The sequence below is a fragment of the Benincasa hispida genome, chromosome 4 (genome assembly GCF_009727055.1).
Source record: "Benincasa hispida cultivar B227 chromosome 4, ASM972705v1, whole genome shotgun sequence".
NCBI classification, from domain to species: domain Eukaryota; kingdom Viridiplantae; phylum Streptophyta; class Magnoliopsida; order Cucurbitales; family Cucurbitaceae; genus Benincasa; species Benincasa hispida.
This window is the reverse complement of record NC_052352.1, coordinates 1,714,193-1,740,141: the sequence shown is the minus strand read 5'-3', so window position 1 is coordinate 1,740,141 and position 25,949 is coordinate 1,714,193.

The following is a 25,949-nucleotide window of genomic DNA, read 5'->3' as shown; positions in this document are numbered from 1 at the left end:
GACTTGATAGTAACGAATATTGATTAATTCAGTCTAAAGGATTTTAGCCAATTAATCTTAAATCATTGGAGCTCATGATCTGTAGGTCCATAAGGTCCCTTTACTAGCTTGTAAAAAATGAACACCTTGAATTAGTAAATTGAATGAATTTAGAATGATATCAATTTGAATTTTTCAGATTGAATTTCAATTTAAAGTGTTTAAATTGAACTTCAATTTGAAATGTTCAAATTGAATTTAGGGTTTGAATTTGAATAGTTCAAATTCAAATAAGGGTTTGTATAATTATAATTGATATAATTAATTAATGTTTAATTTATCAAAATTAAATAAAATTGAAGAGTTTATAATATTTAAAAATTGATTTAAATTTAATTACATGAATAGGATTCATGTTTAAAATTAGGTGTGTGATTAATTTAATATTTAATATTAAATTGTGATTAATTTAATATTTAATATTAAATTACTATTTAATTAATTAAATTTGTTTAATTAATTAAAAATCAAAATTAATTTTCATTTTTATTTTAAATTTCAGAAATTGAAATATTAGTTTTGATTTTAATTAATTTTGAATTAATTAAAATTAAAGACTGAAAATGGAAATTAGAATTTTGAACTTGGTAGTGGATTTTTTCACATTTTGATGAAGTAAGGAGGTGTTTCTCCTAAATTAACACACCTTGCCCATTAATTCTATGCATTATAAAGTGGCATCAACTGGTCTCTTGAGTACCTGCATGAAAGGAAATGATAAAACTCTTCAATTTTGAGATTGAAGAAAAGGTAGACTGTTGAAAACTAGTTTCTGTAGAAATTATTTTTCTCTCTTCAAACCGACATCAATTCCTTCAAAAATTCAATTCAACTATGAGTTCCGCCATTCAAATTCAATGCTGGGAATAGTAGAAAAGATCTCTTGGTGTTCCATGACTTCAATTGGAGAAGATTGCAGCTCAAATTCGTGTTTGAAGAGGATCTTCAAAGGTATGTGTTGAAACCTTCTTAATACCCTATGAACATGCTTATTTTGATGTCAAAATTAAGGAATTAGAATGCTTAATAATCCTATTTTCTTCCAATGCATGTTTCTGTAATCTAATAATTTGTGCCTCCCTCTTCATTTGGTGTGAAGAAATAGAAAAAGAAGAAAGGTGAAAGGGGGAATAAAGCCACTACAGCTGTTATTGCCCAAAAAGGCATGAAGATCAAAGTTGCAAAAGGAACTTGTTTTGACTGCAACCAAGATGGACATTGGAAAAGAACTTGCCCAATATTTGACCAAGAAAAAGAAGGAAAAAGAAGGTAAATTTGATTTACTGGTTCTGGAAACATGTTTAGTGAAAAATGATAACCATGTCTGGATACTTGATTCAGGAGCCACTAAAGTTGTACTTTTTTTTTGGAGAAAACTAGTTTCTAGAGACAACTGGTAGTGGGATAGATGACTCTACGGGTTGGAGCAGGAGAAGTTGTCTCGACAGTTGCAATTGGAAGTTTGAGTTGTTTTTTGAATAAAAGTTTATACTGTTAGACAATGTTTACTATGTTCCTAATTTTAAAATGAACTTGATTTCAGTTTCATATTTGTTGGAACAATCTTTAATGTCTCTTTTATTCAAGATAAACCGTTTATTTCGAAAAATAGTATTGATATTTGTTTTGCAACGAACAAAAGAAAATTATATGTACTAAGGCCATTAATATAAAAAATTCTCCACAATATTGAAATGTTCAACACTGAAACCACTAAAACTACGAAACGAAAATTTTCTCCTAAAGAAAATGTTCATCTTTGGCATCTAAGACTAGGTCACATTAATCACAATAGGATTGAGGGGTTGGTTAAGAATGGACTTCTAAACGAGTCAGAAGAAAATGCTTTACCTATGTGTGAATCTTGTCTAGAAGGAAAAATGAAAAAAATGACATTTTACTAGAAAATGTTATAGAGCCAAATAACCCTTGGAGCTTATACACTCATACCTTTGTGGTCTGATGAGTGTAAAAGCCAGAGGAAGGTTTGAATATTTTGTCACTTTTATGGACAATTATTCAAGATATGGGCATGTTTACCTAATGCAACATAAGTCTAACACTTGAAAAGTTCAAGGAGTATATGGTTGAAGTTGAAAATTTGTTAGGTAAAAAGATTAGAAGAACACTTCGATCAGATCGAGGTGCAGAACACATGGATATTGAATTTTAGAACTATTTGATAGAACATGGAATCATATCTCAACTTCAACATCTGGTACACCTTAACAAAACGATATATCAGAAAGGAGAAATAAAACCCTGTTAGACATGATTCGCTCTATGATGAGCTATGTTTCTCTACCTATCTCTTTCTGGGTTATGCAATGGAGACTATAGCTTCCCTCTTAAACAAGGTTCCATCAAATAGTGTTACCAGAATACCTTTTGAATTATGGAGAGTTCATAAAAGTAGTTTACGATATCTCAGGATTTGGGGATGTTCAGCATACGTGCTTATGGCAAATCTAAAGAAATTGGAACCATGTTCAAGATTATGCCTATTTGTATGTTATTCTAAGGAAACAAGAGGTGGTTTGTTCTTCGATCCAAAATAAAACAAAGTATCTGTATCAATAAATGCTACTTTCTTAGAAGAAAACCACATTAGAGAACATAAGTCAAAAAGCTAAATCATATTAAATGAAATTTCCAGAGAAACTACTGAAACTTCAACAATAGTTGTTGATCTTGCTTCTGATGGAATGTATAATCATGCAATAGAAGCAAACAGAATCAATAAGCACACTAATTACATTTAATTTGGATTCTAAAAGCATGTAAAAACATATTTTACAGAAGAGGGTTTCAAACAACATACCTTTAAAGAATTCCTCCAATTCCAAGCTACTCTTCACAAAATCTCAGCTCCAAATATGCAATGAACCATTAAGAGATCTTCTCTACTATTCTCAGCTTTGAATTTAAGTGGTGGAACTCAAGATTAAAGTGAATTTGATAGGAATTGAAGTGGGTTTAAAGTGAGGGAAATTATTTTCTGTAGAAAACCATTTCCTGCAGCTAAGAAACTCTACAAATCTGAGAAATTCAGATAGTTTTATCTTAGATCATCATGCAGGCACTCATGGAGACTGCTATTGACACTTCAATTGTAGCAAATTAATGGCCTAGGTGTTTGGATGGAGAAGATCCACCTCCTACTTCCTCAAAGATTGGATTTCTCTACTAAGAGGTTTTAATTTCAATTTTTTTAATTTTATTCTTAATTAATTCAAAATTAATTGAATTCAAAATTCAAAAATCAATTTCTCAAATTGAATTAAAATTGAAAATTTATTTTATTTTAATTAATTAATTAAACAATAATTTAATATCAAATATTAAATTAATCAAATACCTAATTTTAAACATGAATCCTATTCATGTTATTAACATTTAAATCAATATTTAAATATTATAATCTCTCCAATTTTGTTTAATTTTGTTAATTATATCGGATATAATTATATGAACCCTAATTTGAATTTGAACAATTCAAATTCAAATCCTAATTTGCAATTTGAACACTTCAAATTGAAATAATTTCAAATTCACTCAATTTGCTAATCCAAGGTGTTCATATTTTACGAGTTAGTAGAGGGACCTTATAGACCTACAGATCATGAGCTCCAACGTTGAGATTAATTGGCTAAAAATCTTTAGACCGAATTAATCAATACTCATTAACTATCGAGTCACAACACTATAGCTCGATAGTTGCACTCTTCTTATTGTAGATATATTTGTGTCCACTTGATTTAACCATAATTAGTAAATTGATCCTTCACAGGTTGTTCGTAATAATGAGCAATTGGTTTGTGATTCAATCACTAAACTGGATCCTTATCAAGCCAATGAGAGGGTGGGGCCCCTTGTTCAAGACCTAGATTCAGTACTTAAGAGAACAACCTTTCTCCTATACCTAAATCGGGTAAGCGCGAATTTCATCTTACACCCTATGTCCCTAACTATCTACCCGGTCTTATACCTGAAATGGGAGGCTTATTGAGCCGGCGCTGTTGAGCCAACCTTCACCTATGAAAATCTAATAATAGTCCCAAATAAACAAGAGTTCATAGTTAACTTAGGATTAAGATCGAGTTACCTAGGTCATCTATGTGAAATAGTCAATCTTTAAACAGTAAATAATGTTATAAAGTAAGAGTGATTTATTTCTTGGTTCGATCTTATGCAAACTCATGGCATAGGACGCCCCCACTCCTCATGTCAATACATGAACGAATCAGGATCACTTCGTTTGTAGTACCTTACAACAAATTGTAACAACTACAAAGTGGACTACATTTGATAGTGTTAACAAAATAATGCTCCTAACCTTATTCGTATACTATAGACCGTTTTGGTTATTTACTCGAACTTGATCTATCTTTATGTCTCCACATAAAGTTCATGTACTCATATAATAGCAATGGATTTTAGTTTATTGGACTTAGTCTTTACAAGTGCAATTTATAAATTCAATAATAACTTTATTGAAGAAATGTTGAATAACATCTTTATTGATAATAGAGTATATTTAATTTTACAAACTGCGAGTTTTAGGACATACAACCCAACAACTTCATCTAGTCAAACACATCCTTCTCAAGTGTTGAGAGAGCCTCGACATAGTGGGAGGATTGTAATCCAACCTACTCGCTATTTGGTTTGACAGAAACTTAAATCGTCATATTAGATTATAAGGTTAAGGATAAATCTTCTTACAAGAAGGCAATGGTTGATATTGACAAAGATGAATGGATCAAAGCTATGGACCAAAAGATGGAGTCTATGCACTCCAATTCTATCTGGGAACTTGTAGATCAACCTAATGGAGTCAAACCCATAGGTTATAAATGGATCTACAAGAGGAAATTGGGTGTAGATGGAAATGTGCAAATCTTTAATGCTAAATTAGTAGCAAAGGGTTATACCTAGATTAAGGGAGTGGACTATGAAGAAACTTTCTCATCTGTTGCTATGTTTAAGTCTATTTGGATTCTCTTATCTATTGCCAAATATTATGATTATGAGATATGGCAAATGGATATCAAATCTGCCTTTTTGAATGGTACGAAACCATCTATATGACGCAACCAGAGAGATTCATTGAACAAGGTCAAGAGAAAAAGGTTTGCAAGCTTAATCGATCCATTTTTGGATTGAAACAAGCATCACGATCTTGGAATATAAGGTTTGATATTGCAGTCAAATCTTATGGCTTTGATCAAAATGTTGATGAGCCTTGTGTTTACAAAAAGATCATTCAGTAGCTTTTATTGTATTGTATGTGGATGATATCCTACTCACTGGGAATGATATAGGTTACCAGACTACCTTTAAAGAATGACTAGCTACACAATTCTAAATGAAAGATTTGGGTGAAATACAATTTGTTCTAGAGATCCAATATATAAGGGATCGTAAGAACAAACCACTAGTCTTGTCTCAAGCATCCTATATTGACAAAGTTCTTGTCAGATATTCAATGCAAAATTCTAATAAGGGTTTGTTATCTTTCAGGCATGGAATTGTCCTAACTAAGGAACAGTGTCCTAAGACACCTCAAGAGGTTGAAGAGATGAGATGAATTCCCTATGCATCTGTAGTGGGTAGCCTTATGTATGCCATGTTGTGTACTAGACCCAACATCTGCCATGCAGTGGGAGTAGTCAGTAGATATCAATCCAATCTAGGATTTGATCACTGGACAATAGTTAAAGCTATTCTCAAGTATCTTAGGAGAACAAGAAACTATATGCTCGTGTATGGGGCTAAGGATTTGATCCTTACAGGATACACTGACTCTGATTTTCAGACTGATAAGGATTCAAGAAAATCCACATTAGAATAAGTGTTACTCTAAATGAAGAAGCTATAGTATGGCACAACATTAAGCAAGGTTGTATTGGGAATTCCACCATAGAGGTTGCGTATGTAGCCGCCTGCGAAGCTGCTAAAGAAACCGTTTGGCTCAGAAAATTTCTTACAGATTTGGAAGTTGTTCCAAATATGTTCTTGCCCATCATACTTTATTGTGATAACAGTGGTGTTGTGGAAAACTCCAAGGAGCCTCATAGCCACAAATGTGGAAAGTATATAGAGCGCAAGTATCATCTTATTAGAGAGATTGTGCAACGGGGAGATGTGATCGTCACAAAGATTGCCTTGGAGCACAATATTGCTGATTCATTTACAAAAACTCTCAGGGCTAAAGTTTTTTAGGGTTACCTGGAGGGTCTGAGTCTATAAGATATGAGTCACCTAAGCTATGGCAAGTTAGAGATTTTATTGGGTATATTGTATGCCCTAGTTTATTGTATTGTATATTGATACTTTACTTTACATTGTATATTGATACTTTACTTTTTCACTCGTCTTTTATTGTATATTGATACATTCCACTAGCTTTGGACAAGTGGGAGATTATTGAGGTCGATGTCCTAAATCTAGTGTATCTCGTGGTTTGTAGTTTTGTTAACACAATTTATTTATACAATAAAATCAGAGGTATTTTATTTGACATTTAGATAGCATTAATTCAATCCAATAAACTAAGATCCAAGGTTATATGATGTCACTTGAACAGTATGTGATTAACATACAGGTGGTTCATGTTCAAGTAATAACCTAAAAAGTCTACAGTAAATGGATGAAGGTTGGGTGTCTTATCTTGGTAACACTGCTGATACGATCCACTTTGTAGTTGTTACATGAGATGTAAGTGTTACAAATAATATGAACCAAATTGTTCATGGAAAGACATGTGAGTGGGGGTATCCTACATGAAGGAGTTTATACATTGATAGAACCACGAAATAATTAGTTTCTCTTTATAATACCATTACTTGAAGAAACTACTATTTCTCTAGGATGATCATAGGAGACTTGACCTTAATCTTGATTGAGTTGTGAACTCTTATTTATGACGGCAGTCCTTTGATCTTTATGGGTGAAAATGGTCATGATAGCTGACTCAATAAATCTACCATTTAAGGGATTTTTCTGATTAGGGAGTTGGGAACACATCTACACAAGATGGAATTCATTCATTCCCATTTCTTGGGAAAGTAGATAAATTGTACCCTTAATAGCTAGTTTCGAGTCTTGAACAATGAGCCATCAACCTCTCACTGGCCCGAGAAGTGTTAGTTTATATTTGGACTATAAACTGTTTGTTCATTAGAGGAATCAGTAGTACTTAAGGAGTTAAATATAACTGTAGGGATAAAACAGTATTTTGACCTAGCTGTAGTTATGAGCATTTGTGAAGATTCATCCCTCTGTTGATTGGTTATATCTATGGACATAGAACTATATCTACAGTGCGAAGAGTGCAGCTATCGGTCTTTAGTGAAGTGATCGGTAGTTAACGAATATTGATTAATTGGATTAAAGGAGTTTAATCAATTAATCTCATATCATTGAAGCTTCTAATCTGTAAGTTCATAAGGTTCCCTTGCTAGCTCACAAAAGGATGGTAATGAGGAATGATTTGAATTGCTCGAATCAAATGAGAGAATTTTATATTAATGAGATTAATATACAATGGTTAATTATAGATATGATCTATAATCCAAATTATGTGAGAGAGATATATTTGAATAAGATTCAAATATTAGATACATATGAATTGGATTCATAAAGAGATGTATATATATAAATATGTAATATTTATATGTTAATTAACTCCATATTAAATATGATTTAATATAGTTATTTAACTAATTAATTGATTAAGAAACAACAAAGATTAGAGGTTAGCATAAATATATGATATTTATGATGATTAATTAAATATATATTAAATAATATTTAATATATGGTTATTTAATTAATCTGTCAATTAATTAAATAAGGGTTATTTAATTAATTAACACTAAGGGCATAAAAGGAAATTCTTGGAGAAAGGGTTAACCCTTCTCCATATAAATACATCTTTATAACCATTTTAGGTAAGATTTTTGATATTACACAAAACCTAGCCTCCACCTTCTCTCTAACTTCTCTCTAGACTTCTCTACCTTTTTCCTCCTCAAAGTTCTTGGAGACTACTCTTCCAAGCTCTTTGAATCCTAGAGAATAACAAGACAATCTTGTTGGTGGTGTCCATTTTGATTGGAGAAATTCGAGATTATTGACAACGGAGGAAGAATAAAGTTAGAAGAATCAATAAAGGTAAGTTGTAATTTCTTCTATTCTTCCTTTTTCTAGCATGATTATGGTTTCTTTGAATGTTTATCCTAAAATGACATGTTTTATTTTACTGTTTTTGTTTCTTTAAAAATCGGATTTCTAAATGCAAGGCATTCACATGCTTTTGCGGGAATCCAATTCCTTCACTAACTCACTCAGAAGTCCATTCTTTACCAGTCTCCCGATCCTATTGTGATTTATGTTACCTAATCTCAAATGTTAAAGATATGTGTTATCGTTACTTGGAGAAACTCTTTGCCTTTTTGTTTGAGTATTTGTAGTTTTAAACATCTCATGATTTTAAAATGCTTTTGATTCAGTTGGTCTTAACACATGTAAGTTGTTTTCTAGTTTAGCTGAACAAATAGTAGCATCATTTTTCATAATGAACTCTTCATTGAATGAAAAAGAAATAAAACATGATTGTTCAATTAAACAAGATATAGATACAAGGTTTCTCTTAATTTTGGGAATTATATACAAATTATCCAAAATTAAGTATCTATTCCTAAAAAACAACATAGCAGCTCCCACTGCATGAGTTGAAATGGCATATCCCATTCCAACCTTGAGTGTCATTTTACCCTCCTCAAGCTGCTGGAAGGAACTAATTCCCCGTAAAGAAGAACAAATGTGATTAATGCCTCCTGAATCAAATATTCAGGTATTATGGTCATTTTCCACTAAATAAGTTTCTAGAACCAGTAAATCATATTTATCTTCCTTCTTTTTCTTCTTCTTGGCTAGGTACTTAGGGAAATTTCATTTCCAGTGACCATCCACATTACAGTGAAAGTACTTGCCCTTGTCGGCCATTTTGGCCTTGGCCTTGTCTTTCCTAGTAGTGGGAACCTTCCCCTTCCCTCTTTTCTTTTTTCTAGACCTTCTTAGAACAAGAAGATGAGGGAACAGACTTAGTTCCAGAGGATAAACCCTTGTGGAACTTCTTGGAATGGGCAATATTTTACCCTCCTTGTATCGGTCTCTTACATTTCATAAGAGACTGATAAGTCTGTAATTTATCCAGGAGCATAGTCATGGTATACTCTATTTTATTCATAACTGCATTGCTGTGAAATTGGAGAAAACTCTTTAGAAGAGATTCCAAAATAAATACACCTGACTCTACTCATCGATGATCGCGTCGTTCATCTTGGCAACATTGAAGTGGACCATCACATCGAGAACACGTTCTCTAACTGACTGGCCTTTCTCCATGCACACGTTATAAATGTACTTGAGGGCCTTGTGCCGGTTCTGAAATGACGGTTGTCCAAACATCTCCTAGAGGGACTCCATGATCTGACATGCAATGGTCATGGCCCCATGTTTCTTGGTAAGAATGTCAGATAGACTTGCCAAGATATAGACTCGGGCCTTGTCATTGGCCTTCGTCCAGCGGTAATAAGCATCCCTTACCACTTGGAATGAATTAGGAGCAGGGATTGGAGGATATTCCTCCATTAAGACGAACCGCAAATCATCTATAACTAGAATCGTATTTAAATTAGATTTCCACGTTGCATAATTTTCTTCGGTTGGTTATTCGTTCTTAAGTAAAGAAATTATTGTGAAAGACGTTGAAACAAATAACAAACAATTGACCGTATTAGTTATATTTAACTTAACCCATTACACAAAATAAAAAGTATTCTAATCAATTAAAAAAAATAGACTATCACAGAACCCTAATTAAACTATTGATTTAGTTTTTGCAACGATACTTCAGCGGTAGAGCAACAACCACCGAAGAATGATCAGCTACCCTTCCCCTAAATTGAGACAATCTCAACTGATTATTAATACCAGAATAACTCTTATTCATATAGTTCTTAGCCATCATTTTTCGGTCAAGGATTTATTAACTAGCTCTAATTCATCCTGTAAGTGTGACCCTCCCACTACTAGAGTTTGGGTTGTTCCAAATCCTATGATTAGATCCTCTGAAGGGATGATCGCTCCAGGATGACACACAAGCGGACCATAGGAATCTCACGATGCAACCTAGTGGAGGAGACTATAGGATACATTGACACACGTCCTTCTCCCACTTACTTTGAATACATTCCCTATTCACCTTGGTATTGACCCATGCAAACACTTTCCGAAGGGAGGCCGCGCCTAGGATGACATGAAGCCGAGCATGGATCTCACGATGTGAACTCTTAGGGACATGAGAGCTAAAAATTTATATATGTCATATACTAATTTTCTATCACTAAAGCATTCTACTATTTTAGGGTTTTATTATATTTAGTTAAATTTCAGTTAATGAATCTATCTAAGTCTATACTTATTATAACTCTTATAATAAGGTCTTTACTTTAATATTCTAGGTGAATTAAACCATTTAATTAACCTAATGAAATTGCATGCTAACAAGATTAAGGTTAATTCAACTCAAGTTCCTAGGAAGTTCCTAGATAGGAGGTACTCCGTCAACCGTCATCTTAAGAACCCCCAACCTAGACAGAACTTCACCGATAGAGTTCCTTTATAACCTAAAGTCTTGTTTGTCCTATTAGTCATGTTTAAAATCTATTAGAACAAATAGGACAATTAGAATTAATGTGATCTATGGTCTAGATTAGGTTTAAACAATTTAAAATTAACTCTAATTCCTTAAGATTCTAAGTTTGCATGCAACTTTTTATTATAGGTTGACGGTTACTAAATATTAATTTTATAACTATTACAAAATTAATTATTAGCCTTATAAACATGCTTTCTATGGTTTACTTAAGTAACAACCAAATTCTCATTAACAAGAAAACCATATTACATGCATTTCATGACTTTAATATAACAATTATATTAAACTATGGATGTGTCATGCTCATTGCAAATTGATTTTCAACTTTATTAATATAATACTTATATTAAACTACTCATGAAAATCTACCAAGTATATACAAGATATTAATAAATATAACTCTTTATATTTACCTAAGTAATGTCATGCATCATACTTTTCCAATTTTATATATTTAACATATCATAATACATTAAATAACTCATGAAATCATTTCCACATCATGCCTTAAATTCATACATTATAACATTTATAACATATAAAAATGCACGACCATGCTTAACCTATGGTGGGATTTATCTAAATGACATCCATAAAACATTTAAATAGCAAATGAATTGATAATTCTGGCCCATAGGATAACATAAAGTAATAAATTACAATAATTATGCTAATTTTATCCTAATATAAGCTTTTGCCACTTCAGAACTGGACCAAACCAACTCGAGCTGATCCGAACTGCTTCGAACTGGACCCCAAAACCACGAATCGAGCACCCAGTACTAAACCGAACCAAACCACTTTGAAGTGAACAAACCAGACCAAACCACCTTGGACCGCCACTAAACCGCGTGCAATGCAACCCTAGCGTTGCATTGTCGAAGCATTACAACGCTACAGGTTGCGTTTCTAGACATAAACTATGACCGTATTTTTCGTTTCGGCCTCATCAAACACAACTCTAATTCTAGATGCAGGTTTACAAAATACAACGAATAAAAATTACTGTAAACATTAATTCGCAAAAATTTAAAATTCACAATGAAATTTAATCCCACCAAAAACCCAGTACAAATTTCAAAACTTGAAATTAATATAATGAGATGACTTTGATACCAATTGTAGGGATGAAAGCTCTAATCGCAGCGAAAATCACAGAACCAAACTCATTATTAATCTGGAATTTCTGAAATACCCATACACTGGGCAATTCAAAAATCATACTGAAACCTAATTAAACCAAAATTAGCCTACTATAAATTTAGAACCTAGGTTAAGCATGCTTAAAAAGAATAATTTTACAGAGAAAAGGGATAGGAATTTCTTTATCTTTGTAGAATCCAACAAAGAATAATACTCCAATTTGATTTCACACACAACCACAAGTGCTACCTCCCTATTCTCTGAGAAATCTCTGAGACCTTTGGTTTGTGGAAACCAATTGAATTGGGAAAGGAGAAGGTAAAAAATAATGAGAACAAATTTAGAACTCTTTTGTGAAAAAACTTCTACTTTGTGAACAAAAAGAGAGAGAGAGCAACGTGGGATCAACCACGTTTCAAATAACTCCCTACGTGAGAATTCTCTAATTAATTGATTAAATTCATTAAATTATTAATTACATCTCATTAATTATTTACCCAACATGAAGGATGCCAAAAAAAGGAGAGATCGAGAGAGGAACCCACGGCCGACGGTGTTTCTGACGGTGTGATCTGCAGTTGAGTGACGAAAGACCGATGACTTAACACAGGGGAAGGGGAAATGGCGCGTCGGCGAGAGGAGATGACACAGACAGACGTGCGACGGAGAAAGAGAGAACACTGACGTGGAAAGGATCGAACGGCTAGCGCTGGGCATGGCTAACCGACGACCCGAGGGCGGGCGTGCGAGGTGGCAACGACGATTGATGAAAGTCCCACACGGAAGGCTGGCTTGCAGGTCGGTCAATGAAGAAAAGTCTTCAACTGTTGCTAATTCGTGCGTGAAGAGGCAGACGGGTTGGGCGACTTCACGAAAAATAAGAAGAAATTTCTCCATTTTTGTGCACATAAATTGAGGCTTAACTTTTATATGTGTGTATATATATTTGAAAACCCTAATTCCTCTTACTATATATATATATACATATATACTTACATCTTTTCCTTTTCCTTCACAAAAAAAATACCCAACACACACACATTTTCTATTATGAATAAAGATGTTATTCGACATACACACACAGATTTTCTATTATGAATAAAAATGTTATTCGACATTTATTCAATAAAGTTGTCATTGAATTTATCTTGTAAAGACTAAATCCAATAAAATAAGATCCATGGTAATTATATGAATACTTGAACTTTATGGAAGACATAAAGATGGATCAAGTTTGAGTAAATAGCCAAAAAGGTCTATAGTATACGAATAAGGTTGGGTGCCTTATTCTGGTAACACTATCGGATGCAACCCACTCTGTAGTTGTTACAATTTGTTGTAAGATGCTGCAAACGAAGTGATCCTGATTCATTCATATATTGACATGAGAAGTGGGGGCATCCTATGCAATGAGTTTATGTAAGATCGGACTAAGAAATAAATCACTCTTACTTTATAATGTTGTTTATTTTTTAAAACTAATTATTTCACTTAGATGACCTAGGTAACTTGATCTTAATCCCGAGCTAACTATGAACTCTTGTTTATTCGATATTATCTTTAGATTTTCATAAGGGTTAGCTCAACAACACCGGCTCAATAAGCCTCTCATTTCAAGAGTGAGACATGGTAGATAGCTGGGGACATAGGGTGCAAGATGGAATTCACGCCTACTCGATTTAGGGATAGGAGAAAGGTTGTTCTCTTAAGTACTAAATCTAGGCTCTGAACAAGGGACCCCACCCTCTCGTTGGGTTGAGAGGGATTCGGTTTAATGGTTGGATCACAAACCAATTGTTCATTAGAGGATCAGTGGAACTTAAGAAGCAAGGTGTAATTTTGAGGGTAAAACAACATTTGACCCAACCGTTATTACGAAAAACCTGTGAAGGATCGATTTATTGATTATGGTTAAAATAAGTGGACACAAATATATCTACATTGAGGAGAGTGCAACTATCGAGCTATAGTGGTGTGACTCGGTAGTTATGAATATTGATTAACTCGGCCTAAAGAGTTTTAGCCAATCAATCTCAAATCATTGGTGCTCATGATTTATGGGTCCATAAGGTCCCTCTACTAGCTCGTAAAACACGAACACCTTGAATTAGTAAATTGAGTGAATTTGAAACGATTTCAATTTGAAGTGTTCAAATTGAATTTAGGGTTTTCAATTTAAAGTGTTCAAATTGCAATTAGGATTTTTATAATCATATTCGATGTAATAAACAATTAATTTATCAAAATTAAATGAAAATGGAGAGTTTATAATATTTAGATATTAATTACATGAATAGGATTCATGTTTAAATTAAGTGTTTGATTAATTTAATATTTAATATTAAATTTGTTTAATTAATTAAAATCAAATTAATTTTTATTTATATTCAGAAATTGGTTTTTTGAATTTTTGAATTTAATTACTTTTTTAATGAATTAAAATTAAAATGAAAATTTAAAACTAATGCATAATGGAAATTTGTGTTTTTACACATTTCCTACACCTAGCCCTCTAGTAGCTTAAATTGGAGGTGACTTCAATTGAGATCTTAAGTGCCTGCATGGATAAGAAAAAAGAAAAACTCCAATTTGATGAGAACAAGTTTTGTTTTTCTACTAAAAATGGTTTTTTATAAAAGGTGATTACTTCTCTCTCAAACCCTCAAAACTTCCTCACTAAATGCACTTCAATTTTGAGTTCCACCATTCAAATTCAAGGCTAAGAATAGTAGAGAATATCTTTTGTGGTTCACTAAGGATGTGAAGCTGAGATTTCATGAAAAGCAGCTTAGAGTTAGAGGAATTCAACAAAGGTATGTTGTTCTTGAAACCATCTTTCTGAAAATATGTTTTGATACTTTTAGAACTCAAACTAAATGTAATCAGAGTGCTTATTGATTTTATTTGCTTTCGTTGTATGATTATACATTCCATAAATTGATATCAAAGCGTGATTTAAGCACTCGATTAACGTTAATTTGAGTTTGGTGAGTGAATTTCTATGATTGCATGTTTGAGGACTAATATGGTACTTTAATAAAATTTGGCTTTAGATTTCTCTTTGATTCATAAGTTAAATTTATAATTGGTTCTTGTTTGATGAGCTTATATGTGTGCTCTATAGTCTATAATTTATTTGGAGTCAACAGAGTCGAAATTAGGTTGTAATTTGAAGATTGAAGCAAGCAAGGTCAATAGCAAATTCTGGAAAGAAAGCCTTCTGCCAGGCAGCGTTGCAATGTTGCCCTTAGAGCATTGCAATGTTGCTCATATGTAGCGTGAGGCGTCGCAACGCTGGGATGAGCGTTGCAACACTGCTCATCCCAACCCAGCAACGTGCGCGTTTGTGAGTCGGTTAGCACGAAAGGTCCAGAATAGTTTTAAAGCTTCTTTTGACCTATTTTGTAATAATTTAGTTATTTGTGTTAGCTTAGGATGCCAAAGTTGAACCATATAAGTGTTGTTTAAATATTTATACATGTGATATATATTATATTTAAATTAAAAAATGTATGAGCATATTATATGCCATGTAGATTTAAAATCCCACCATAGGAAACATGTTACATGCATTGGATATATGTTATAAATTGTTATAATATATAGTAGGCATGTTTAGGGTTTCTTTTGTTTAATATAAGTATTATATTAAATGTTGAATGCCTTTGTTGAATGTTATGGATGCAAAGCATGTTTTTTTTTATAAGTTGTTATAAAATTGAATTAGACATTAAAATCCATAAGAAAGATAAGTTGCATGTTCACGTAGGTTAAAAACTTGTTTTAATAGTTAAAATAGGTCTATAAATCATGGTTATAAACTCAACTGGTATATAATTCTGTCTAAGGCTTGAGGTTTTTAAGTTGACAGTCTACAACACCTTCTATCTGGGGATTATGGCCGAATAATTGAGCATTGCTAACCGATTTTATAAGCGTACGTTAGTGGTGTGAGGTAATAAAACGGTTTATCACCTAGACATCGTAGGTTAAAATCCATTTATAAGCGTTATACTTGGATAAACCACATAGACTTAAGTTATTTAATTAGTCGAAATAAACCTGAATATAAATATAACCAAACAAATAGTAGAACACATCAATGAGAGTTTAATAACATATATGATATGTTGTTAGAACACTTCATTGAGAATTCAATAACGTATGTGATATGTTAGAACGCTTCACTGGGAGATTAATAACATATACGATATGTTATTTTTAGCTCTCGCGTCCCTAAGAGTTCACATTGAGATTCTGTTTTGCTTCGTGTCACCCTGGGAGTGACCTCCATTCGAAAAGTGTTTGTATGAATCAAGATCAAGGTGAATAGGGAAAGTTGTTCATAGTAAAATAAAATATACGATGTTTTGATTTTCTCTCACGTCCCTAAAGAGTTCACACCGTGAGTTTCATATGACACTTCATGTCACCCTAGGAGTGACCTCCATTCGAAAAATGTTTGCATGAGTCAATATTAAGGTGAATAAAGGAAAGTTGTTCATGGTAAAATCAAATATGTGATATATTGATTTCAACTCTCACGTCCCTAGAAAGTTCACACTGTGAGGTTAATGCGACACTTCATGTCACCCTGGGAGTGACCTCCACTCGGAAAGTATTTGTATGGGTCAAGATTAAGGTGAATGGGGGTTTATAATAAGTGGGTGAAGGAAATGTGTCAACATATTCAACGGTCTTTTCCATTGGTTTAGACCATTAGATTCCTATGTTGCGCATGCTGGTTAGCTTTAGGCGGCCTTTGCTAGTCATCCTTTCGGAGGGTTGTAACATAGGATTTGAAATAACTCAAACTCTAGAAATGAATAGGATTTCTTAGGTCCATTCCCAATCTTGACTCTCCAATTCAGTAGCATCATTGGGGCCGACCTCTGAAGTCTGTAAATGGAGGGTTACACTTACAGAGTTACTAACTGTTAGTAATTTCTGACCAAAAGTGGTAATTAAGTGACTATAGGAATAAGAGTTATTTTGGATATAGTATTTAGTCAAGAATGTCTTGCTTTAGTGAAGGAGTATTTGACTACCCATTGGTAGCACTTATTCTGACTCACTATAGTATCATTGTAATTAAATAATGATTATGAGTACATTATTACTTTTTTTTTTTTGCTAAAACTTGAATTTAGTTGCAATTTACTAATAAGATTTTGTTTAAAATTTCAGCATGTCGAATTCTTTTAAAATACTCTTCCCGCTTTAGTTAGCGATAATAACAATTCAACATGCAAATTACTAGCGAATGATGATTCAAAACAAGTTTTAATAGAGTATTGTCCTCTATCTCCTAACTCATTTAAAGTTTTGAACTATATAGATGAGAATGTGAAAATCGAACGATAGAGTAAATACAATTTACTTGTTATCAAAACATGCTTAATGGTAAACGATAAAAAGACCTGAATAATAGATTCAGGTATTGTTAATCATATATGTACTTTCTCTTAGGAAACAAGTTCCCAGAGACAATTTATAGAAGACGAAGCAACCTTTAAAGGGACCGGGGAGGTTTTTTCAGCTAAAGTAGTGCGAGATATGAAGTTATTTATAGGAGGGAGGTACATTTTACTTGAAAATGTTTATGACATTCCTTCTATGAAAAGGAATTTAATATTTGTCTCGTGTTTGCTGGAACAAAACTACAAAGTTTCTTTTGAAAATAATGAAATGTTTATTACTTCAAAAGATATACAAATTTATTCTGCAAAACTAGAAAATAACTTGAACATGTTAAAACCGACTGAGGTAAAAGCTATTTTGAACATAGAGATGTTTAAAACAACTGGGACTCAAAATAAGAAACGGAAAATTTCTCCAAATACCTATCTTTGGCATTTGAGACTTATCTGCATAAATCTCAATGGGAATGAGAGATAGGTGAAGAACAGTCATCTAAATCAATTAGAAGACAGTTTATTGCCGCCATGTGAATCATGTCTTAAAGGTAAAATGATTAAAAGATTTTTTCATGGAAAAGGTCTTAGAGGCAAAGAACCCTTAAAACTGGTACATTCAGCTTTGCGTCCGTTGAATGTTAAAACTAGAGGACGTATGAATATTTCATCAGCTTCATTGATGATTATTCAAGGTATGGCTATATTTACCTAATACATCATAAGTTCAAAACACTTGAAAAGTTCAAGGAATATGAGGCTGAGATTAAGAACTAATTAGGTAAAAGATTTAAAATACTTCAATCAGATCGAGGTGGTGAGTATATGGACTTAAAATTCCAGAACTATTTGATAGAACATGAAATTTAGTTACAACTCATAGCACCTGATAAACCTTTAAAAAATAGGACCTTGTTAGATATGGTTCGTTCTATGATGAGTTATGCCCAGTTGCCAAGTTCTTTTTGGGGACACGCAGTTGAGACTGTAATGTATATATTGAACATGGTTCCATCGAAACGTGTTTCAGAAACACCTTACGAGTTATAGAGAGGACATAAAGGTAGTTTACATCACTTTAGAATCTGGGGACGCCCAGCACATGTGTTGGTACAAAATCCCAAGAAACTAGAACGTCGTTCAAAGCTATGCCTATTTATAGGTTACCTTAAAAAGACAAAAGGTGGTTTCTTTTATGATCCTCAAGAAGATAAGGTATATGTATTGACAAATGCAACTTTTCTAAAGGAAAACCACATTAAAAATCATCAACCTCGCAGTAGGCTAGTAATAAGTGAAATGACCAGAGAAACGATAAATGTATTAACAAGAGTTATTGATCGAGCAGGTCCATCAACAAGAGTTGTTAATGAAACTAGTACTTCACATCCTTCTCAAGAGTTGAGAGTGCCTCGACATAATGGGAGGGTTATGCTATAGCCTAACTGATATATGAGTTTGACTGAAATTCAAGTCATCATACCAGATGATGGCTTAGAGGATCCATTAACTTTCAAACAAGCAATGGATGATATGGATAGAAACCAGTGGATTAAAGCCATGAACCTTAAAATGGAGTCGATGTACTTCAATTCAGTCTGGGATCTTGTAGATCAATCAGAAGGGGTAAAACTCATCGGTTACTAGTGAATCTACAAAAGAAAATGAGACCAAGCTGGTAAGGTACAGACCTACAAGGCTAGGCTTGTGGCAAAAGGGTTTACCCAAAGAGACGAGGTAGACTATCTTGCTTCCTTATTACCCACAAGGGTTTACCCAAAGGATCATTTCACTTATTACCCACAAGGGTTTATTGAAACGATTGCCATGATAATGTCTATTAGAATACTTTTGTTCATAGTTGTCTTTTATGATTATGAAATCCGGCAAATAGATGTCAAGATAGCCTTTCTAAAGGACTATCTTGAGAAGAGTATCTATATATCTCAACCAAAAGGGTTTATTGAACATGGTCAAAAGCAAAAAGTTTGCAAGCTTAATAGATCCATTTATGGGTTAAAACAAGCATCTAGATTCTGAAATATGAGATTTGACATTGCAATCAAATCTTATGGTTTTGAACAGAATGTTAATGAACCTTGTATTTACAAGAAAATCGTTAACAAAACTGTCGCTTTTCTGGTTCTTTATGTTGATGATATTCTACTCATAGGAAATGAGGTAAAATTTCTAGTTGATGTTAAGAGATGGCTTGCTATGCAATTCCAAATGAAAGATTTAGGAGAAGCGCAGTATGTTCTCGGGATCCAAATAGTTAGGAACCGTAAGAACAGAACTTTAATATTATCTCAGACATCTTATATAGACAAGATATTTTTTAGATAAAAAAAAATGCAAAATTCCAAGAAAGGAATGTTACCTATCAAACATGAAATTCATCTGTCTAAGAAACAATGTCCTAAAACGCCTCAAGAGGTTGAGGTTTTGAAATGAATTCTATATTCATCAGTAGTAGGGAACTTAATGTATGCAATGTTGTGTACTCGTCTCGATATATGCTATGCAATTAGAATTGTCCGCAGATTTCAGTCCAACTCAAGATTTGATCATTGGACTACCGTTAAAAACATCCTCAAGTATCTTCAGAGAACGAGGGACTATATGCTCGTGTATGGTACTAAGGATCTGATCCTTATTGGATACAGTGATTCTGACTTCCAGACTGATGTGGATTTGAGGAAATCAACTTCGTTGTCAGTTTTCACTCTAAATGGATGAGCAATAGTATGGAGAAGTATCAAGCAAAGTTGTACTGCTAACACCATAATAGAAGCTGAGTATGTAACTACAAGTGAGGCAGCTAAAGAAGTAGTATGGCTTGGGAAGTTCCTCACTGATTTGGAAGTGGTTCCAAATATGCACCTGCCAATCACCCTATATTGTGATACAGTGGAGCGGTTGCTAACTCAAAAAAACCTAGAAGCCATAAGCATGGAAAACACATCAAGCGCAAGTACCATCTCATCAGGGAGATAGTACACAGAGAAGACGTGATCGTCACGCAGATAGCCTCACAAGGCAACTTGGCTGATCCATTTACGAAGGCCCTCTCGGCTAAAGTGTTCGAGGGTCCCCTAGTGAGACTAGGACTACGAGATACTTAGAACTAAGGCAAGTGGGAGAAATAATTGGTATCTGATGCCCTAGTTTATTGTATTTGTTCTCTCATTGAACTCAAATATATATATTTGTATATATGTATCCATTGGAGTTTTAGTCAAAGTGGGACTTGTATGTCCTAAAATTCGCAGTTTGTAAAGTTAAACATTTTCTATTATCAATAAAAATATTATTCGACACTTATTCAATAAAGTTGTTATTGAGTTTATAAATTGCACTTGTAAAGACTAAATCTAATAAACTAAGATCCATGGCTATTATATGAATACTTGAACTTTATGTGGAGACATAAAGATGGATCAAGTTTGAAATTTAACCAAAAAGGTCTATAGTATATGAATAAGGTTGGGTGCCTTATTCTGGTAACACTATCGAATGCGGCCCACTCTGAAGTTGTTACAATTTGTTGTAAGGTACTACAAACGAAGTGATTCTGATTTTTTCATATATTGACATGAAGAGTGGGGGCGTCCTATGCAATGAGTTTTCGTAAGATTGGACCAAGAAATAAGTCACTCTTATTTCATAACGTTGTTTACTATTTAAGACTGACTATTTCGCTTAGATGACCTAGATAACTCAATCTTAATCTTGAGCTAACTATGAACTGCTGTTTATTCAGGATTATCCTTAGATTTGCATATGTGAGGGTTGACTCAATAAGCCTCCCATTTTAGGGGTAAGACCGGGTAGATAGCTGGGAACATATGGTGCAAGATGGAATTCACGCCTACCCGATTTAGGGATAGGAGAAAAGTTGTTCTTTTAAACACTGAATCTAGGTCTTGAACATGGGGCCCCACCCTCTCGTTGGCCCTAAAGGGATCTGATTTATTGATTGAATCACAAACCAATTGTTCATTAGAGGATCAGTGGAACTTAAGGAGCAAGATGTAATTTCGGGGGTAAAACAACATTTTGACCCAGCTGTTATTACGAATAAATTGTGAAAGGTCGAATTACTGATTATGGTTAAAACAAGTGGACACAAATATATCTACAGTGAGGAGAGTGCAACTATTGAGCTATAGTGGTGTGACTCGAAGTAGTTAATAAATATTGATTAATTCAGTCTAAAGAGTTTTAGCCAATTAATCTTAAATTTGGAGCTCATGATCTATAGGTTCATAAGGTCTCTCTATTAGCTCGTAAAACATTATCATCTTGAATTAGTAAATTGAGTGAATTTGAAACGATTTCAATTTGAAGTGTTCAAATTGTAATTAGGATTTGTATCATTATATTCTATATAATTAATATTTAATTTATCAAAATTAAACAAAAATGGAGAGTTTATGATATTTAAATATTTATTACATGATAGGATTCATGTTTAAATTAGGTGTTTGATTAATTTAATATTAAATATTAAATTATTATTTAATTAATTAAATTTGCTTACTTAATTAAAATCAAATTAATTTTCATTTAAATTCAGAAATTAGTTTTTAAAATTTTTGAATTTAATTAATTTTTGAATTAATTAAAATGAAAATGAAAATTGAAAACTAATGCATAGTGAAAATTTTCAACATTTTGAAAATTGATGTGTTTTCATACATTTTCTACACCTAGCCCACTTGTAGCTTGAATTGGAGGTGGCTTCAGCTGAGATCTTGAAGTGCCTGCATGGATAAGAAAAAAGAAAAACTCCAATTTGATGAGAACAAATTTCCTTTCTTTTTTTTTTTTTTTGTTGGCTGCTGAAAATGGTTTCTGCAGAAGGTGGTTACTTCTCTCTCAAACCCTCCAAATTTCCTCACTAAATTCATTTCAATTTTGAGTTCTACCATTTAAATTGAAGTATGAGAATGATAGAGAAGATCTTTTGGTGATTTTCTAAAGCTTCAGATTTCGTGAAAAGTAGTTTGAAGTTAGACGAATTCAATAGAGGTACGTTGTTCTTGAAATCCTCTTTCTAAAAATATGTTTTACATGTTTTAGAATTCAAATAAAATGTAATTAAAGTGTTTATTGATTATGTTTACTTATGATTATACATTTTATCACATTATTTAATTCAATCTTTTCCAAAACCTCAAATATTTACTCATCTGCAAAATCCCTTTTCACTAAGATTCAAATTGAATTATTTTAACATAATAATTTAATTTTAAATCTAAAAAGTTCAACTTGGTAATTAAGTTAATAAATTCAAATTGAACTAACTCGACATATTAACTCAATTTTGGCTTTAAAATTCTAAAATATATCTTAAGTAATTCATAGTAATTATTTTAAATTTACTTGAAATTTTGGGGCGTCATAGACTCTATCTCTAATAGAATTCTATTAGCAGTATGGTCTATCATTAATAAATCAAAATTTTTATATATTTACAAATTCGTTTATATTGTGTTATATCTGCAAATAGTTTAGACTTGATTGTTATATTTACTACTTTCCAAAATAATTTTTGTAAGATTTAATTTGAAATTTATTGGTACTGGATAATTACCCCTTATTAGCTTTTTTTCGTTAGAATGTAGAGTGAAGGATTTAATACATAATATTAAGAAAAATTTTTACAGAAAAAAAATGTCAAACTATTTACAAAAATATCAAAAAAAATTTATAGACACTAATAGACTTCTATCAACGTCTATCAGTGATATAATTCTATTAGTTTCTATCATTAATAGACGTTAATATACTTATATTAACTTCTATCAACCTCTATCAAAGAATATTAAAATTTTACTATTTTGTGTAAATAATTTCTCTTATTTTTCTATTTTTGAAAATTTTTCTAATATTAAATTTAAATTAAATCTAACTAAGAATATATTACCCATTCAATTTTAGGAATGGTTGTGTTTTAGTGTACAGGTGAGAATTTAAACCTCAATTTTTTGTTTAGTAAAAGATATTATGTCTTAATCTATTTGAGCTATCAAGTTGGCAGGTGTATATTATAAATATATTATTATATTATGCACGTTGTTAATAATAATATAATGTTAATGTACATATTCTTATATAAAAACTCGGATAAAATGTACTTTTATCTCCTATTGGGTTTAAAAAAAAAATGCATTTTAATATTTCAGATTTGTAAAATGATTCTAAATGATGATTAGTGTAACTTCAAATTAATAGAATACTAACTAAATAATTTTCTATCTTTAATTTTTAGTTTTTAAAAATTATACTTATTTTCTTACAACTTATTTTTCATGGTTTTCATTTTTCCTAACTAAACATTTGAGTGTTTAGCCAAATTTCAAAAAAAAAAATTCTTTAAATTTAAAAAATTGATTTGGTGTTTAAAAAACTCTTGCAGATGTCGATAAAAAAAAAAAAAAATCATAGATGGAAGAAATGATTATCAACTTAATTTATAAGTGGATGTTTGATACTGATTTTTAAATAATTAAAATCACTCTCGCCATGCTCGAAATCGAAACATAGAAACGTGATTTTTGACTTTTATGCAATCACTCCCAAACATTAATTTTCAAGTGGAGCGTTAGTTATTAATAAAAACGTGTTTGAAGCCTAACTGTGAGAACAAACCGGTGGTTCCCTACGTATAAAAAAATTCAAGACGGACAGAACAACATGTTTCAACAGTCTTTTGCAATTTTCACACAAAGAAATAAAGGGGGAAAAAGGTCATTGTTGCAATTACAACAATAACCATTAAGGAGGATTGGACCACTCAAACATTTTTAAGACATTATTACTTTACACCTTTTGAAAGTTTCCTTTGTCTTGGTTAGTATATTGGTTAGGTTATTATTAAATGCCTAATTTACTATTTACAAACCTTTTTTTTTTAATTGTAGATCTTATAAGATGAATAATTTACTTTATTGACGAGCGTGAGAGTGATCGAGAGTGATGCACTTTGTCTTTGTTATAGTTAACGTGTTAGTCCGATTGACCTTTTACCCACTCGAAAGGTGTTCTATTTTGTCATATCTCGCATTTGATACCAGATAAAGCAAATATATTATCTAGTTACATGGCTATAAGAAAATTTGACAAAACATTACAGTAGATTCGATTCTTAAATCAATTTTGAATCACTTTAAATACTATGTTTTATTTTCCAATTCTAAAACTCAGATAATTTTGTAGGAATTTAAGACCCATTTAGATTGACTCAAGAAAAAAGTGTTTTCATTCATTTTTATTTAACACTTTTGACAAAAAAACAAATTATTGAAAAATATACTTTAAAAACTATTTTGAATGGTTACCAAATATTTTACTTTTTTTTTTTCTTTTTCAAAATGACTTTTTTTTTTTAAAATAAAAACTTGAAAATACATTCTAAATACATCCCAGATTTAGCTATTATTTTATTTTTAAAATAAAAATTGGAAAATACATTCCACGCACATCCTTAGTTAGGATTTAGCCATTATCACTAATTTGTTTTTTATTCCTTAAAAACATGACATAAACTTGTATTTGTTTCATTGACGAAATGAATAAGTGATTAAACTCATCTTGAGTAGGCTATCTATTAGATTTCAAAATAAGGAATAAAGTAGTTTTCAAAGCTAGTCCATGCAAGGTTAAAGTTTTGTTTATGTACTTTGAAATACATTTTATTTTAGTATTTATAAATTTAGTCACTCAATTTTCAATAAATTTTGAAAATAGTTTTGTAGACTTAAAAAAAAATCTATTAACTTTCTCTCGACATATTCTTATTTGGGTTATTCTTGCATAAAAGATTATTATTATTATTATTTTATCAATTTTAATTGAAACTAAAATTCAAATGGCTAGCTCTAAAACTTACTAAAGTTTATAAACTAAATTTGGGCATCTAATATGCAAAAATCAAAATAATATTTTAGACCTTATTTGGTAATTATTTAATTTTTAGTTTTTAATTTTTACAAATTAAGCATCTAAAATACCCATTTCACTTATAAATTTCTTACTTTGCTATCTACTCTTTACCAATATTTTCAAAGACCAAATCAAGTATTAAAAATTAAAAAACTTATTTTTATTTTTAGAATTTGATTAATAATTCAACTATTTTACTTAAGAAATGAGCACATATACTCAATTTTCAAGGAAAAAAAAATCAATTGGTTACTAAACGAAACCTTAACATTTTTTCTTTTGAGTAGTTTAACTATATGAGATTTGATCGAAAATACATATTTTACATCAGTTCAATTTTTAGTAGATGTAGAATCGACCCTTCGATCCCTAGAGAAAAAATCAGGTTAATCTTAACTTTTTAATTTTGAAGTTTGATGGGTTTAGTTTAATTACAAATATGGTATCTATCATCTATTATTTGTGCACTAGAATATTGGACGGTGAGATTTCAACGAGCTTAAGCGTGGCCAAACAACGCATCAAACATTCATATGGACCACATGGGCTGCACATTTTCTTATTTCCCATTACTTGAAATAAGACAAATCATGTCTATTTTTTTCTCCTCTTATGCAACTTTCAACATTTTCAACAATCCTATCAAATTCATCTTAAAATAACTTTCCATCCTT